We start from the raw sequence: 18686 nt of genomic DNA, 5'->3' as shown, positions 1-18686 counted from the left end.
AATTGAGCTCACTCCATTGTTTGGGAGAGGACTGATTGAATGTTTCATTGCTTGAGAGGAACAATTGAGCATGAGACTATTTGGAAGAGAAATAATTACGCATCCCATTGTTTCAGAGAGGAACAATTTAATATCTCATTCCTTGGGAGAGGAACATTTAAGGACAGACTTTCACCAATTTAGGACTCTATTCTACCTAAAAGTTAGCTTCCAAGCCATTTATTTGTTTGGAACAGAGAACACATTTACCCAGAGACACAATGTTTGCCATGATTTGTAGATTTGTAGGCTTCCTTCCAGAGTAGGACCTTCACCCCCATCAACGTCTATTATCTTTGCATTATATTTGAAGCACGCTGGCTTTGATTTCATTTATACCATACCGCCACTTCTGATACTGCATCCGTAAGGATTTTCATTTCCGAATCCAGCTCTAGGTGCCAAGAAGTTGCATGATCTGCCTTCACTGCAAACATGTGACCTATGCTTCCACTGTCCTTGTCAGTTGTGTTCCTTCATAGATAGATAGGTTACATGATCCAGCTAGGTCGCTGTAATTCTCAACCCTTCCATGTAACTGAAGTCAGCTGTGTGTGTTTGCATGAGAGAAAGTAACTCTCTGGGCCAGTCACTCTCCCAGGTGTCGTAAGTGGAACACTGACTCAAATATTCTGCATCCAAAGGTCGTATTAAATCTCAGGTTACTAAAGTTCCATTGCTTTGTATGTCTTGTCTTCCAAGTGTAAGTGACAATGAGTGGAACCATCTGCTGAGCCACTGGACAAGATTTTAAAGAGTTTCTTCAACTGGTTGTCCCATCTAGGCACTGAGATAAATCTCTGACATTGGGGCGCCTGGGTGGCACAGTCAGTTGAGTGTTCGACTCTTGATTTTGGCTTACGTCACGATCTCACAGTTCGTGGGATTAAGCCCTGCATCAGGCTTTGCACTGACAGCCTGCATGGAATTGTCTCTCTCCTCTCTCTCTGCCCCTCCCCACCCCTCTCACTCATGTGTGTACTTCCTCTCCCCCTCTCTATCTCTCAATAAAAATAAACAAGCTTAAAATTTTTTAATAAAAAAATAAATAAATTTGACAGTGACAATGTCCTTCAGATAGGATCTTATTTTATTTTTTAAATGTTCATTTATTTTTGAGAGAAAGACAGAGCATGAACAGGGGAGGGGCAGAGAAAGAGGGAGACACAGAATCCGAAGCAGCTCCAGGCTCTGAGCTCGAACTCATAGACAGTGAGATCATGACCTGAGCTAAGGTTGGATGCTTAACTGACTGAGCCACCCAGGCACCCCCTTCAGATAGGATTTTAAGTAAGTCTTTCCATCTTTCCATCTCTCCATATTATGATGGATTGCTTGCAAAACGGGCTGCCGTGGTTATCCTCCCTGTAACCTCAGCCTTGGTTATCTCCTCCCATGCTGCCTTGGGTTTGGCTATATAACTTGACTGACCAATGGGACAACATGAAATACAATGCAGGCAGAGACTTGAAAAGTGCTTATGGACTGGAGCTTGCTCTATCCTTAAAACTCTGCTACCATGAGAAGAAGCCTGGGCTAGCTAGTTGGGTGATGACAGACACTTCGCCAAGTCCCCTCTATTGCCCCAACTCAAAGTCTATAAACTTCCAGGTGTGTAAGTGAGGCCATAGATTACTCAGTCACCAGTCTGCCAGCTGACAACACGTTCAAGAGCAACCTAGCAGAGCTCAGCCACGATGACCCACACCAAGAGAACCAGCTGATCCACAATCAGAAGCTGAGGAAATCGTTGTTATTTTAAGCCAGTAAGTTTTGGAGTGTATTGTGACACAGCAAAAGCTAACTGGTACAGGAATTGATACCTAAAGGCTGGATGCTGCCATTAGCAAAATCTTACACATGTGGCATTGGCTTTGGGACCAATGGATGGAGCCTGGAGAAGAAGCAAAGAAAATGTTAATGAAAGGGATAAAAATGATGAGCAAAGTGTTAGTGGAAACTGGAGAAACAGTGATGGGAATGCAAGAGAAACAGGAAAAAATGTTGACCTGTATTATATAGCAGTGGGGCAATCAGGGCAATCATCAACACTGTCATCCATGGTAAAATATAGCAAAGGGTCTCAAGCTTTTGGACTTTGGCAAAATCACTTCCAGGCATAATGTTGAAAGAATCAGTTGGCTTATTTAAGAGTCTGTGTAAAGACACAAAAAAAAAGAGGATAAAGGAACAATTATCCAGTTTTGGAAGCAGAATTTAGAAGGCATAGAAGGGTCAGAATTTTCTTGACGGTAACATAAATGTGTTTCTCAATCCGAGTCTTGAGCAGGCAAAAGATTCTCAAAGTAAGTAACAGCCTCAAGGTAAAGATAAATTAAGATGTGGCTCCAAAAAACTGTAAACCTCATGAAAAGACTTGATGAGCTGCCTATCAGACATTCTTAGTTAGAGAAAGGGACTTATCAGAGTCTTAGGGCAATTGTCCCATAGTAGAGATAAGCTTTTGTCAAATGGAGTGGAGTTATTATTTGATACCTAGAAAACCCACAATGTGTTGAGGGACTTTTATCAGTAAAAGAGCCATCAGCTTTAACTGAGTAAGACTGATATTGCTCAAACTGCAAAAAGACCTCTAGGCTCTGGGCTCTACATGGGCATAAAGTGAGCAGAGAACACTATTCAGCTGCCAACATGGGCCATTTCTTATGGAAAAGGAAGTATATCTCAAAAGGTAAGGGTGAGAACCAAGAGAATGGACCCTTTAAAAATAATAGAGTCAGAGTCCCTATCAAGGAGCTGACCTGAGTCCTCATCAAGGAACATTTCCTTTGTCCACAGTAGGGAGACAGGGCAGCATCTGCCTGGAGGGCTTTCAGAATTTCTCTGGGTCAGGATTGCCATGTGCATCCCATTATTTTCACTTGTATGGCTGTCCTTCCCTGTATTACTAAGGTATTTTGGGGGGGGGTTGGGGTCAGATAGCTTTACTAGTTCAAGGGTTCAAGATGAAGGGGAACCACATTCAAAGAACCACACCCAAGAAACCTTATCCATATCTGGACTTGATGGCGATCAGGAGATCCTGATTCTATAATTGGATGACATGTAGAGGACCCAGAGATGGGACAAGCACGTTTTGTGTGTGAGTGGAATGTAAACAATTTTGCAGAGGGCAGACTATGGTAGATTGGAAAGGTAGCCCAAGATTCTTCTTCAAAAGGCTTACCTCTGGGGTTTCCCAATCTTGGTCTTCTTGAATAAGCCGTCAATTGAATAAGCTGGGCTAGCCTGCCACGTGAAAATTCCTGAGCTAGCCCCCTGGATGATTATAGATTGTGGCACAGTTACCCCCATTGCTCCTAACCAGCAAATCACCAGACATTTGAGCACCACCTACTATTACCCAGTACCAGCTAGCCTCCAGCCAACCTGCTAGGACCAAACGAACTTTTGATTGGATGCAAATATATGAGCAAACTCTACTGAGATTCACTGAGTCTAGCCAATCCAGAAGATCCACCCATCAGAAATGTGAGCAGAAGCTGACACACTTCTAAATATTTATGATCTATTATTAACCACCTTACCAGGAGGGTACTATAAAACCACTGGAATAAATTACACATATTCTAATTTGGAAGCCTTAACACTGGTTAATGACGTGCTCCATCCACGTTATGTATTTACCACTTCCCCTTCTCCATTCAAAACACTTGCTACTTTATTTACTGTGGAGAAAAGTCTCCCCTCTTTCCCAACTAGACTGTAAACTCTTTTAAGAGGAAATGTGGCACAGTAGTTACTAGCACAGACTCTGCAGCCAGATTGCCTGGATTCAATCCCTAACTCCAGGACTACAAGTTCTGCGACTCTGAGTGAGTCACGTGACCTCATTGTGCTCAATGTCCTTAGCTCAAAAATAAGGAGAATAACGGTATTGGTTGTAGGGCTATGGGAGAATTACATGAATCAACATGTGTGTATCTGCTGACAACGGTTCCTGACATATATTAATAGTGAATGATATATGTTTGCATTATCTGAGGTTCAAGACGAGTCTTGGGAATGCTGGACCCCCTTCACTTCCTGGTGTTTTGAGGGGTAACACATATCTACAAGGAAGCAATCATAAATCAAAGAAGTGGAGAATTCCAGGGCACTAATAAGACTATAAACCAGTGAAGCAGATGTAACATATTCATCCCATTACCAGTATAAGGTATGTGGGAAACACTTTTCATTTGAGGATCTGGGAGTGCTCCCCAGCTATTATCTCAACCAGCCCCGCCACACGCACTGCTAAGCTCTAAGCCCAAAAATAGGTAGATGATTTTTCCACATTGGTTCTCTGCTTTATTATCAGAATGTACCTTCGTGTGCAGAGGAAACAAGAAAACATCTGTTGTGCCACCTCAAAGGCTGGCCAAGGCTGAGAAGAGCCCCCATGTGTTGGCATCCCACTTTCTTGATAGAATCTACCATGTGGTCTGTGGGCTCTGATTTCACAAGAGATTTTTCAAATTGCTGGACAATTACTGGACAATCAAGCAGCACAGTTTCTTTGAAGGCAGTGCCACAACGCTGTTACCTGAGACAAAGCCTGGGAATGAGTCCTCTATGAGCCAATGACAGTAGAATTTCCTTCAAGAAGGATGAAATGATGAATGGATATTTCCATGAAAAGAGGAAGCTGCTTCAATGTCAACAGTCTTCATCTCTTCAGACATGAGGTATGTCAACCTCAAGCTGCTCATGGTCCCAGTAAGAATGGGGACCATTGAGCAAGTCAGACACAGTTTGTTGGCATTGATGTAGACCTGCACAAATTCAATCTCTCCCTTTTGCTTATGGATATCTGTAAAATGTGGTCTTGACCCTGCATCAGTATCTCCAGGAAGCCAGCTACAAATCTGATGCTGAGGCTCAACTCAGACCTATCCAGTCAGTGTCCCTAGGGTGCATGGGGCCTGGGAAGCACCTCTCACCAATCTCCCCAAGAAGCACACCTTGTATACAGTGACTGATATTTAGGTCAGGTGCTGGCTTGAACTATAATGACAAGAAGCACCGTGAAGAGATCTGGAAGTGAAGAATCAGATATCCTTTCTTAACAAGTTCCTCCAGTATTCAGAAGAAAGAGAGGCAGAGATAGAGGGAAAAGGAGGAGGAGGGGGGAAGGGTGGAGGAGAGAAGGAAGGGGGAGGGGGAGGAAGAGGGGGCGAGGAGGAGAAGGCAGGGAAGAAGAAAGCTAGAGAGAATGACTATTTATACAGAACACTTTTTACGTCGAGACCTGACATACAAGCCCACAATGACACACACTTAACCAAAACAAAAGTCTCAGGAAACAATACTTACTGAAACCTCCTGACACAGTGTGGACACCTATTCTTTTTATTATATTTTTTGTGAATCCTGGTCATATCCAAGTAACTTGGTGCTTCCATCCACTAATGGATTGCAGAAAGTACTGGTGTGCAGGACCCAGGGGTAGTGGTAGTGGAAACCAAGGTAGACAAGAATCAAACAAGCCTGGGCTTTTTCTCTTTGCACTGACAGCTAGTGACTGTTACCAATCAGAAAGAGGATATGAGGAGACTCCTTCCTCCTCCAGCTTCAGCGATGAGCCTCCTGTACTTTTTATGAAGCGCAAGTCACAAATCCCCTGAGATAACTAAAAATCTTGGGGAAAATTAATCGAGAACAAGAATGGTGGTTAGACAGGAACGAAACACACTGACCTGAGGGAAGAGAACAGAATACGATAATTTTACTATTTGTGGGGACTCTGATGTTCCTCTCACGTACAAGAAACTGCACTTAGGTTAATATGAATCTGCGAAGCGTCCAGAGACATTAACTGGTGACTCTGTGGCCAGAACACTTAATTTTCCATACCATTCTTTTGTTCGTTCAACATATATTTATTGAGTACCTCGTAGAACTAGCGATACAACAGCAAATGAGAGATGAGCTCCCTTCATGGAGCTCACATATCAGCAGAAGAAGGCAGACTTTTTTTTAATGAATGAAATATAGAATATACTAGATGGTGATAGAGAGTCCTTGTTTCTTCTGTTGGGAAGTGGTATCTGAAGACCACACTGTGGGGACTCAGAGCACTCACTGCTGCAAGGTTGGTCATTGTATCCAGGTCTTTCCAGTGGTCCAAGCTTGAAAACAAGGTTTTTGTGATCTGTTTCCATAGGAGGAAATTCATCACAAGCCACAGTTAAACTTCCAAATCAAATTCAGGACTAAAGAGCCTTGACTTACTCTCTTCAATCTGACGCCTTCATATCATTTCCGCCACACAAATAATTCTGGTCCTTGACAATATTAACACAAGCGCTTAATCTATCTCATGGCATACACACACACACAGGTCTCAGAAGAGCCCGATTAGGGGCACCTGGGTGGCTCAGTCGGTTGAGCAACCGACTCTTGATTTCGGCTCAAGTCATGATCTCATAGTTCGTGAGATGGAGCCCCACATTGGGCTCTGTGCTGACAGCGCAGAGCCTGCTTGGGATTCTCTCTCCCCTTCTCTCTTTCTGCCCCTCCCCCTTGGCACTCTTTCACTCTCTCAAAATAAATAAATAAAAAGAAAAAAGAACCCCATTAACCCCACACCAACATTAGGACCACTGCAGATGTCCACGTTTATTTTACTAGTGTTTCTATCCATAGAGTATATGCCACTAGAGATGTAATTATCTACATCTACATTTTGAAGTCATTTGAAACAATTCTTCTCTAATTTGATTGTTGAACACACACGTTCATTTATTTCACTTTGCTTTCAATCTTCAGAGACTGCTGTTTCCTAGATTTGATTTTGCTTTGTAATTATGTAAAATGTCTTCCTGGTTCCAGGGTTCACCCTACCTGTTTCCCTCATCTTGTTTCTCCACTGCCTTATAGATATGCGTAACCTTTCTTATCTGTGTTTGGTTTCTCTTCCTATCATTATATATATGCATACACATATGTATACATACACATATACATATATACACACACATATGTGTGTGTATATATGTGTACACATATGTGTGTGTGTGTATATATATATATATATAATTTATATGCTTGTCCTCATGTTCTTAAATTACACATGCTTTTTTCCACTTCGCTTAATTTACTTGCTTTGGTCCAGAATATATTCCAGAGACCACTCCACTGTTGTCCTTAAACATATTCTCTCTTACAGCTATGTGGAAATCTCAAGGTTTATTCAACTAGTGCCCTGTTGATGTACATTTAGCTTTTTCTACTCTTTTGGGCATCTTTCTGTTTGCCCAAGGGCATTTTTAGATCCTCCTGTAAATTTTATGAAAACTTTGGCTCTATAGACAACAGAAATCTCGAGAGACCAGTTTGGAGGTAATACATGGAGAGAAATATACCCTGTTTATGTCTTATTTCAACCTAACAAGGGTTATTGATCCTGTGTTGTGTCAAAAGCACAGCACTAAGTGTCAAGGGGGAACACCACAATGTAGAGAACCATCCTGCCTTAAAGGGCCCCAAGTGGGTCAAAAAAGCAACAAACAATTAATTGTGTAATAAAAAAGTAGAATGAGCTCAATGTTACAATTATGGAGGAGAAAACAAAGAGAAAATATGGGATGATGTATAGATGGGAAGAATTAGATGTGACTCATGGTGAAAGACTACTGGCTCCTTTAAAAAAAAACTGCAGACATTTTGGCCAACATGGGTGGAGGATGGTACCTTGGGAAGAATTAAGGGCACAAACATAGATACGCTCAGGAGATATGTGAGGCAAAGCTTGCAACTATTAAGAGGTGACTTATGGAGAGTACAGTGGTTCAAGCTTGGGGTAGACACTGGAGTCCAAATCCCGGATGTTCACTTAATTCTGATCTTCACCAAGTTCACTCAACAGCTACCTATGCCTATACGGGATCAGGCATCATGGGGTAGCCCTTGTCCAGCCGAGCCCTGAAATAGAATTTTGCAGTGTGTGACACCGTGGACGACCTCCATCTCAAAACTCTTCGCCTTGAACTTCTGCCATGACCTCTGCATTTCCTAACAAAACTGTCTATTCTGCCCTCCCATGGGCTGCCTTTCTCCTAAGGACACAGGGGGCAATGTCTGCTGCAGAGGAAACCTGGCCTTTGTTCTTAGCACAAAGGTGTCTTCTTCCCCAGGTGGCCACCTTCTTGGCTGGAGATGTGTTGGCTTCCATGGCAACCACCTCTGCTACACATACATCTCTTCCCCCCAGACATCTCCAGAGAACTTTCCCAAGCTTGGGATGTGGCTTGCACCTTGAGCATCTCAGCCATCCCTCGATTCTATGTCAGACAAGATTCCCCACTTTGTCTTTGCCTCTAGCACACCTTATTCCTCAGAGCCGGATCAAACTCTTCCAGACATTGGGATGTAAAGTCACCCTTCATCTCTCCACAGTAACAACAATGGCTAGTTTGACAGCCAACATTTTCACATGCATTCGACAAATTTCTTTTGATTGCCTATCTTGTGTCTGGGAGGCTTTAGGCACTGAGGATAAAGGTGTGAACAAAACACCCAGATGAGGGGGTTATGGAGCACACAATATGTGCCAGGTGCTCTGCTAAATATTTTAGGGCAATCAGATGGTTGGATCCTTGCAATATGTCTCTGAGAGCAATATTTTTGTCAAGTCAATAGATAGGTGAAAAAAATGAGTGTTGGTCGGATTAACTAACTCAATACCTGAGCTTGTATCTGGTTCTTGCTCTGACTTGTTATCCAACTTTAGGTAAGTTTCCTTAGAAGTGCTTGGGGCACCTGGGTGGCTCAGTCAGTTGAGCAACCAGCTTTAGCTCAGACCTTGATCTCACAGTCTGTGGGTTAGAGCCCTGGGCTCTGTGCTGACAGCTCAGAGCCTGGAGCCTGCTTTGGATTCTGTGTCTCCCTCTCTGTCTCTCCCCCACTCATGCTCTGTCTCTCTCTCTCTCTTTCTCTCTCAAAAATAAATAAATATTTAAAAAAAAGTCTTAAAAGAAGTGCTCTGCCTTACCTTCCCAATCTGGAAAATGGGGATTTTAGTAGCTACCTCATAGTGTTTTGTGAGAAATAAAGGAGCTTTTATCTGAAATGAAAGTAAATGAAAGTAAAGTATTTCTAGTGTTATACGATGTAACGACCATTTGTTTAAGCATTTTCTCCTATTAGATCATGAGATTCTAAGGACTTCGAGTTTGTTTTTATCATCTTGTGTAAAATGAGGTTAATAATACTGACTTTGCAGCTGAGTTGCAGGATTAGGAAGAATGTTTCTACAAAGGACTTCACACAGTTCCTAATCTATGGTCAGTGCCCAGTAAATTTCCATTATTATAATTATGATTGTTATTGCTATTATTGCTACCAGTATTATTCTGTAATGATTAGCACAGTTCTAGGAATGGAAAGAGTGTTCAAAAAGCATTTTGTGACTCACATAGAAATAAATGGTGTAGCACTGATTCAGAAGCGCCCCCCACCGCCCATGGGACCTGAGGGATTAGTACTGCCTCCCTCTGTTTCCTAAGTGGCAACTCATCACTTGCTTTGGTTAACATTGAGCGGTAAGGGTTCACCCCTGCTAACTACTTAAAAACTAATATTGAGTTTGCAAAAACTGCTTTTTAATGATCTTTAACAGCCCTCCAGAAAACCTCATTAGCAGGCACCGAATCACTCAGGGCTGTGCAGAAGAAGGTTTGCACGCATGGCCAGTGGCCTTTAGCCTCATTTGTCTCTGACTGAAGGCCAAGCACACGCCATGTACAGGTTCACAGAGGCCCCTCCATGAGGTCTCTGAGTCACCCCTTCCCTCTTGTCCACCTTGTCGGGAGCCTTGGACCTTCCAGAAAGAGTATTGCAGTCACTTGTCAGCTGATCCAGCAGACTCCAGTATCTTTCTGCACAGAACCTCCCTGCTCCTAATAGCGAGGCATCACTCCTCTGCTCAAATGCCCAGCCTGGCTCCCTATTACCTCTTTTACCAACTCTGAGCTCTTCGCCAGGGACCCTTCCCACCTTCCTCCCTTGCCTCTCATGATACCCCCACACTGAGACTGTCTACATCAAACGAATTAGGATGCTTTTCCCAGATCAAAGGCTTGTGGTCCATTTTCCCTGCTCCTAAGTTTTTACACATACAGCTCCCATAGCCTGGCTTGGCATTGCTCATTCCACAGTTGTTGTTGGAACAATATACTGGAGGACAAAGAACTCAGAACATAGGGGTTATCTCATTTTTGCCCTGACCAATCATTGGGTTGAGCCCAAATACATCATTCTATAGTCCACCTATTCTTTTCCCCATTGTTCAAAATATTACAACAGTGTTCCTAAAACTTGGCACGATTGACATCTAGGGCAGGATAATTCTTTGTTGGGGGGAGTGCCGCCCTGTACATTGTAGAATATTTAGAAGCATCCCGGACCTTACCCACTAGATGCTAAGATCTGTCCCCTTTCCCCAGTGATAACAATCAAAATGTATCCAGACATTTTCAAACGCCCCCCTGGGAACAAAACTACCTGCAGGGAAGGAGCTTTTCTTTACAATCACTATAAGAGCCCCTGTGATATTCTACCCAAGGTAGCGTAATTTTCTCCTCTCCTTGTCTGGACCCCTTGTTAATAAGAACAATCATAGCTAATACTTATGTAGCACCCACTATATGCCTGGCATTGTCCTTACGAGATTTCCTTACATTAGCTAAGTCTCATCACTTACCCCGTGGAGTCCATGCTTTTGTTGTCCCCATTTTATTATTTTTTTTTAATTTTTTTTCAACGTTTTTTTAATTTATTTTTGGGACAGAGAGAGACAGAGCATGAACGGGGGAGGGGCAGAGAGACAGGGAGACACAGAATCGGAAACAGGCTCCAGGCTCTGAGCCATCAGCCCAGAGCCCGACGCGGGGCTCGAACTCACAGACCGCGAGATCGTGACCTGGCCGAAGTCGGACGCTTAACCGACTGTGCCACCCAGGCGCCCCTTGTTGTCCCCATTTTATAGATGAGGAAAATGAGACACAGAGAAGACAAAAAACTTGTCAAAAGTCACACAGTCAGAATTCAGTTCCAGGTAGTGTGTCTCCAGATTCCCTCTTCTGAATCTATAATGCATCTTAGAATGAGCAGGTACTTTGAAATATGAAAGACCTACGCTTATATTCTAGCTCCAGCATCTATAAGCTCCAGAGCTTTGGGCAAAAGGTAGATCCCCAGTTTCCTTAGTCAGCAAGATAGAAATAATAAAATCTATACTGAGGGTTTGTTTGAAACTTAAAAATAACACATACATAAAACTCCTATCATTGGGTCTGACCAATAGAAAATACTTAATGTTGGGGGCTGATGATGGTAGTGATTGAAATAAGAAAGACAAAGTTGAAAGAGCAGAAGGGAAACAACAAAACCCTGGGAAGAGTCGGTATATTCCTATGGTCCAGACAGTGCCTGGCATAGAATAGCTGCTACATCTCCATCTTTCTGGAATCCTAGAGCATGAGTTGGCAAACTAGATCCCACAGGCCAACCCGGCCCACCATCTATTTTTGTTAATAAAGTTTTATTGGAACACAGCCATGCCCGCTCATTTATTCATTGTCTATGACTGCTTTCATGCTACAATGGCAGAGCTGAGCAGTTGCAACAGAGACTGATGACCCACAAAGCCAAAAATATTTGCCATTAGGCATTTTTCACAATGGGGTCACTTACCTCTAATGTACAATTTAAATTAGAAAACACTGAATGTGAAGATCACTCATATCCTTTCGTGGCTCAAACACAATTCTGTGATTTTTCTCAATTCTCAGCTCTAAATTCGTCTTATCTTTGTAACCTTCTGTAATTGACCGCATCCAGCAAGGGCTTTGTTGACTATTTCCTCTCATTGTCCACCCTGCACCCTTGGATGAAAGCACCATGCTATTAACTTTCACTATCTCTCGTGTTGTTCATATGCAGGTGTCCGTGAGTGCTTTCAGCATGTGCTTCTGCTGACAAACTCCCTAGTGTTTGCTCAATGGTGTTGCCACGGGCTGCCCTCTGAAGCTGTTTGACAGTGCAATTGCCAGCCTCACATTCAAAGGGAATAACAGAAAAGACTCAGGCCAGCCCACAAGTGGCCCAGACCTTTCCATCTTCATTTCCCTTCCATCTTTGCTGGTGGCTCCAGACCTGGCTGGTCTCCTGTAGGCACCATCATGCTACTCCCTGCCTGTCAAAACTCTTCTCTGTCTTGACCAGTTATGGTAGGATAGATTCTCTCTTAAGAAGAATTCTGGGGGTTCCTGGGTGGTTCAGTCAGTTAGGCAGCCAATTTCGGCCCAGGTCATGATCTCACGGTTCGTGGGTTTGAGCCCCGCATGGGGCTCGATGCTGACAGCTCAGAGCCTCGACCCTGCTTAAGATTCTGTGTCCCCCTCTCTGTCCCTCTCCTGCTCTCTCTCTCTCTCTCTCTTTCTCAAAAATAAACATTAATAAAAACTAAATATGAGCTCTGAACTGGAGAAGAACTCCGAAACTAGAGCGGGAAATAAAACAAATATGAGTTAATTTTGTTTCCTAGGGACTAATGCTTAATTTCCAAGTTAGATTCCAACTCAGAAATTGCATCATTCTGCAGAGTGATGCTATGATATTAACAGACATGGTGTTCAAAAACACAGCTCAGGGCCACCTATTCACCATGTGACAAGGAGGCATCTTTCTTCATTAGGGAAGAAAACTCTCCCCAGAAACACCCTCAGATAGGTTCCTGTGCTCCTGCCATAGCTGCAAGGGAGTCTGAGGAAGTAAACACCTATCATTTCAGCTTCTGTTGTGAGAAGTAGTCTCTTTCAGAAGGAAAAAGAGGTTGGGGAGCGGCTACTGAGCAGGAGCAATCTGTGTTTGCCCTGAGTAGTTTCCACTCGATAAAAACATATAATAAAACATCCCATTTCTATATCCAACAATGTATATTCTTGTTTACAAATGTCAGCTACTCAGAGGGCCCATGCTGTGAGCCTGCTTTCATCTTTGTTCTCAGAAGGACAGGCATCTGTTTTCTCTAGGATGATGAGCTTTTTCCCCTTCAAGAGGCCGGAAATTTCTAACAGATTCCTAGGGTCAATTTCCCAGAGTCTGGTGAGACTGGAACACTGGGGCTAAGAAAGGGAAGGCCCCAAATATTCACAGTTCCTGTAGATCAGACACTCTGCTAAGTACTATTTGTGTATGTGTGTGTATGTGTGTGTGTGTGTGTGTGTGTGTGTTTGTGTTTTATTTATTTTTGAGAGCAAGAGAGACAAAGCATGAGCAGGGAAGGGGCAGAGAGAGAGGGGACACAGAATCCAAAGCAGGTTCCAGGCTCTGAGCTGTCAGCACAGAGCCCGACACGGGGCTCAAACTCACAGACCACAAGATCATGACCTGAGCCGAAGTCGGACGCTTAACTGACTGAGCCATCCAGGTGCCCCGTGTGTGTGGTTTTATTTGATTGTCACTGCAGTCCTATGGCATAGATATGATCATCACCAAGGTTGGGGGATGAGGGTGAGGAAGTGGGGTACATAGGGCTAAAAATTTAAGGTGGCACTCATTCTCAGGGCCGAGCCAGTGGCATCCCTGCACCTACATGACCCAGAGAGTAAGTGCCCCCTTAAATTTTACCCACTAGTCTCATCACTCACCTCAGCCTTATCCTGGCCACAATCCTCGTGACTGTATAGATGAGACAATCAGGGAGGTGGCAATTTATTCAAAATTACATTCCTGAAAATTGACATTAAACCCAGTCTGCCCAACTCCAGAGAACTCACACTGGGCAATGCTCCTTAGGGCATGAGTGAGGCAAATATCATAGAAACAGGGTGGAGGTATGTTCAAAGAGCTGCAGCCAACAGGTAGACCAGATATCTTGAAGAAGGAAGACTCTGCTTCACTGAGCACTTATCCATTAAGCGCTCCATGTTGACCACAGCGGATAGAAGTGTCTGCCCACTTCCCCTCCCTGGTTTGCTGTCACTCCCACCCATGGCTCTGCCCCCTTTTGTTCCATTCTTCTTCTGTGCCATTTGCCATCCTTCCTGGTGAAACACACATGCAAGTCCCTATAGCACTACTGAACCTCTCTTTCAGATAACTAATTAAAAATCTAAAATGAAGCATTACCCAATGCCTCCCTGGTGTCACCCAATAAGAGATGTCTCCCAACTGGATGCCTTTGTTGTCTGCTCCTTAGTTCACATTTCCTGTATGGTAGCCACGGAGGAAACTGAGCAGCAGAGTTCTTTTCTACATGTGGGTAAATTTCACAGGCCAGTTCATCTAACTCTGCCTATGTTCTTCTAGCTAACCACAAGAATCTGAGTATAGAAAACAAATCCATCTGGCCCCTGGAAAAGAGGAACAGGTTCAAATGGTGTTTACTCCCTGATTAGCAAGTACACACTGAGCTGCTGTGATGTGTGAGCCACTGTGCACGTCTTTACCAAAGACACAAGGGCACATGTGCTGAGCTCCTGAGATTCTGCCCCCCTCCAACCTAAATGAATTTAAACTGGGGGGCAATTAACCCCCACCCATAGGTCCACCCTGCCACAAACGTGAAGACCAGTGTTTATTACCCAAGTAAGGGGCCCATTATGTGAACACCTCCAAATCTACCCAGTCCCTTTTTCTCACTTTTATTCCCCTACTTATAGGAAGTGGCATTTTATTATTTAACAATCAAGCTTCTCTCTACATTGTATCCCCAGTTTAACAAGCCAGTCTCAGTCCATCCCACCAGACTCACACAGCTCCTCTCCTAGCCCTGGGTAGACATCCCCGTGTGATGGAAAGAACACGGGCTTTGGAATGAGTTAGGTCTGCTTCAGAAAGCCTGAAGTTAAGCAGCAAGACTAGCTCCTGGTCTAAACATACCCTATTGACACCAGTTAACAATTATACAGCACAAATCACATGCCAGGGACTGTTCTAAGTGCTTAATGTAGATTGACCCATTGCATTCTCACAGAAGCTCTACGCAGTAGGCACAGTGTTGTATCTACCCGATCACTGAGGAGATCGAAGGGACAGAGAGGTTAAATTGCTTGTCCAAATTTTCACAGCTGGAGAGCGGCAGAGGCAGGACAGCACAGCAGTCCAGCATGAGACACTGCACTCTTAACGACGGTGCTTCACAGCCTCTCATACAGAATTCTTGGACAAAAATAATTACAACCAAGACAAAAATGCAGTAGCATTTGAAAGCAATAGGGAGGATTCTCTGCTGCGAAAAAGAGGGAATTTAAAGCCAAGAGGTGAGCAAGGGTTGAGGGCAACATCCAAATTGGGCCTGGGGTTTTGATATCCACTCAGGAACAGGAACAGAGACCTCACTTCCTAGGTCCAGAGACACCTTCCCAGCACAGAATTTATAAAAACTCTGAGTAAAGTATAAACAAATGAGGAAATTCTACAGAAGCTAGAAACGATGGGAAAATAACAAGAGTCCGAAGAGAAAGTATCACTTTCGTTAGGGCTGACAATTCTTGGCAGCCAAGAACTTTGGTTTTAACAATCCATGCAGCTAGGGGACAGCAGACAAAATATAGGACTTGCAGTGGGGCGGCTTGGGTGTCGGGGGAGTTGAATTTGGAACCCATATCTAAAGATAAGACTCTCAAAAGTGATTTAAGAAAAATTATTTTTTTAAGGTTTATTCATTTCTCAGAGACAGAGAGACAGAGCGTGAGCAGGGGAGGGGCAGAGAGAGAGAGAGGGAGACACAGAATCTGAAACAGGCTCCAGGCTCTGAGCTGTCAGCACAGAGCCTGATGCGGGGCTTGAACTCACGGACTGCGAGATTATGACCTGAGCCGAAGTTGGATGCTTAACCGACTGAGCCACCCAGGCACCCTAAAAATAATTTTTTTTAAAAGACTTGCTCTCCAAAAGCAAGGTTGGACTGTTTTTTTTTTTTTAATCTCTTGGTAAACCAGATTAAAGCCTCTTCAAGGATCTCTCCTCTTGGGGCTCCTGGGTGGCCCAGTCAGTTAAGGGTCCGACTCTTGATTTCAGCTCAGGTCATGCTCTCACAGTTGTGATATCGAGCCCCACATTGGGCTCCGTGTTGGGTGTGGAGCCTGCCTGGGAGTCTCTCTCTCCCACTCCTTCTTATGCCCTTCCCCACCATTTTCCTTCCCTCCTCTCCCCCCCTTTCTAAAAACAAACAAATAGATAAAAAGGGTCCTTACCCATAAGTCTATCTGCATGTGGGTTCGGGTCCAGAATTCATATCTGATACATAGTTCAAAAAATATCCCAAACCAAAAATGTAGCTAAAAGTAGTCCAATATTGTAGTAGTGCCCCCAGGGTCCCTGGGGCCTCCTCTAAGAGGCCTCTGAAGAATGATGTTACAGGGAACATGCACTCACAGTAACAAATTACATAACATATAGAAGCAAGTCAGTATGATTAAGATTAAAATCATGAACAACACTACCACCCCAAATTGCAGAACTAGACTCATAAAGACTCAGTGTTGGAACTGACATAGGAAGATAAAAATAAGTGTAAAAAATATATTTAAAGGGGTGCCTGGGTGGCTCAGTCGACTAAGCATCCAACCTCAGCTCAGGTCATGATCTCATGGTTCGTGAGTTCAAGCCCCATGTCAGGCTCTGTGCTGACAGCTCAGAGCCTGGAGCCTGCTTCAGATTCAGTGTCTCCCTCTCTCTCTGCCCCTTACTCACTTGTGCTCTGCCTCTCTCTCAAAAAATAAATAATAAACATTAAAAACAAAACTATATATATATGTATATGTGTATATATATATATACATATACTTAAAGAAATATAATAGGGTATTGAAGGTATGACAAAACACCATTCTCCCTCAAAAAAAAACTATCAAAACCAACCAGGAAATATTGAAAAATAATAAAATGGAACTTTTAGAAATAATAAACAAATAAATGAAAATTAGAAACACTATGAATAGATTGAGTAGCAGATTACACAGAGATGAAGAAAATCTTGCTGAACTGGAAAATAAGTTTAATTAATTACCAAGATTGTAGTCTGGAAAGACAGGAGGCAGGAAATATGGAAAAGGACTCACAGAGAATAGAGCAAGGAGATCTAACAAACAAGCAACGAGTGTCCACAAGGGGCCAATAGAAAGACTAGGGAGATGGAAACCATGTGAAGATTACCATCAGAGAAATGTTCAGAATAACCAAAAGGCACAATTTCATAGGTGTGCTCAATCTAATGAATCCCAGAAACAAAAATGCACATTACTATCAAAGGGGCTATGGACATAAGCTAACCTCTCATTCACCATCCACAAAAATGGAAGCCAGAAGTCAAAAGAATAATATCTTAAAAGTAGTGAAAGAAAATCTTTGTCAATCTAGAATATGTATTCTGAGAAACCATTTTTTTCAAGAACAATAGTGAAACGAAGACATATTCATACAGAAACCAAAAAAAAGTACTTACTACCAAGAGACCTTCATAAAGAATGTATTTTGAAAAGAAGAAAAATGAGCCTCAAGAAAGGCATGGGATTCAAGGAGGGAGGGTGAAGGGGAAAAATTAACAGGTGTGAATCTCAACCACGTAGGAATGTATAAATAAATCAGATGTTCTCTTTGTGAGGTTTAAATAGAACGAAAATTGGACATCATTTTATTATTGGAGGGTAAGCAGCACAAAAACATCCTGTGATCCTTTTATTGTTTAGGAAGAAAATAAAGACAAATTTTGGGCTATTTGAAGTTAAGTGAAGCATCGAGGATAACCACAAAAAGAAACGAAATAGCTAACATGAACATGTGTAGTCATAAAAATATAATTGAAAAGATCTCAATTCAAAAGATGGCACAGAAGGCGTGCCTGGGTGGCTCAGTCAGTTAAGCGTCCGACTTCGGCTCAGATCATGATCTCACAGTTCGTGAGTTTAAGCCCTGTGTCGGGCTCTGTGCTGACGGCTCAGAGCCTGGAGCCTGCTTCCGATTCTGTGTCTCCCTCTCTCTCTGCCCCTCCCCTGTTCATGCTCTGTCTCTGTCCCAAAATAAATAAACGTTGAAAAAAAAAAATTAAAAATAAATAAATAAATAAATGTAAAAAAAAATTTAAAAAGGAAAAGATGGCACAGAGGGAGATACAATTGATCAGCACATTGAAATCAAAAACAAACAAAAATAAAACGTATGATTTTTGCCCCTTCCACTGCTTGGAGAAGAGCAGTGGAATCTGCCGATCCTCTGAACTAGAGGAAGTCAGCCCTGAGTAATGGAAGCTCCCATCCTTGCCACGAAGCATGGCATCCAAGTTAACACTGTCCACATGGTGTCCACCCCAAACTGGGAAATGTACAAAAAGACTGATCCAGAACAAGTTAATCCTGTAGCTCCTCCATAGAGGCCAATGGTAAAATCCTCAACAGGATGCTTGCATAAGTCAGGACATGTACGATTCACAAGAGAAAACAAATGCCACTGAAGACAAGCTTGCAGTGAAAAACTACAAAGTACAGGGGGAATAAATGTCAATGTGACCCAGCCGATGGAGCAAATGTCAGAATCACATCCCATGGAAGAACCAAGGATAATAATAATAAGCAAAAAATAACAGCCACTATTCTGCAGACATAGAATTCAGTGTTTAGTGAAATTCAGTCGCCTTT

This window comes from Prionailurus bengalensis, chromosome B4 (assembly GCF_016509475.1).
Source record: "Prionailurus bengalensis isolate Pbe53 chromosome B4, Fcat_Pben_1.1_paternal_pri, whole genome shotgun sequence".
Taxonomy (NCBI): domain Eukaryota; kingdom Metazoa; phylum Chordata; class Mammalia; order Carnivora; family Felidae; genus Prionailurus; species Prionailurus bengalensis.
Note: the sequence above shows the minus strand (reverse complement) of the source record.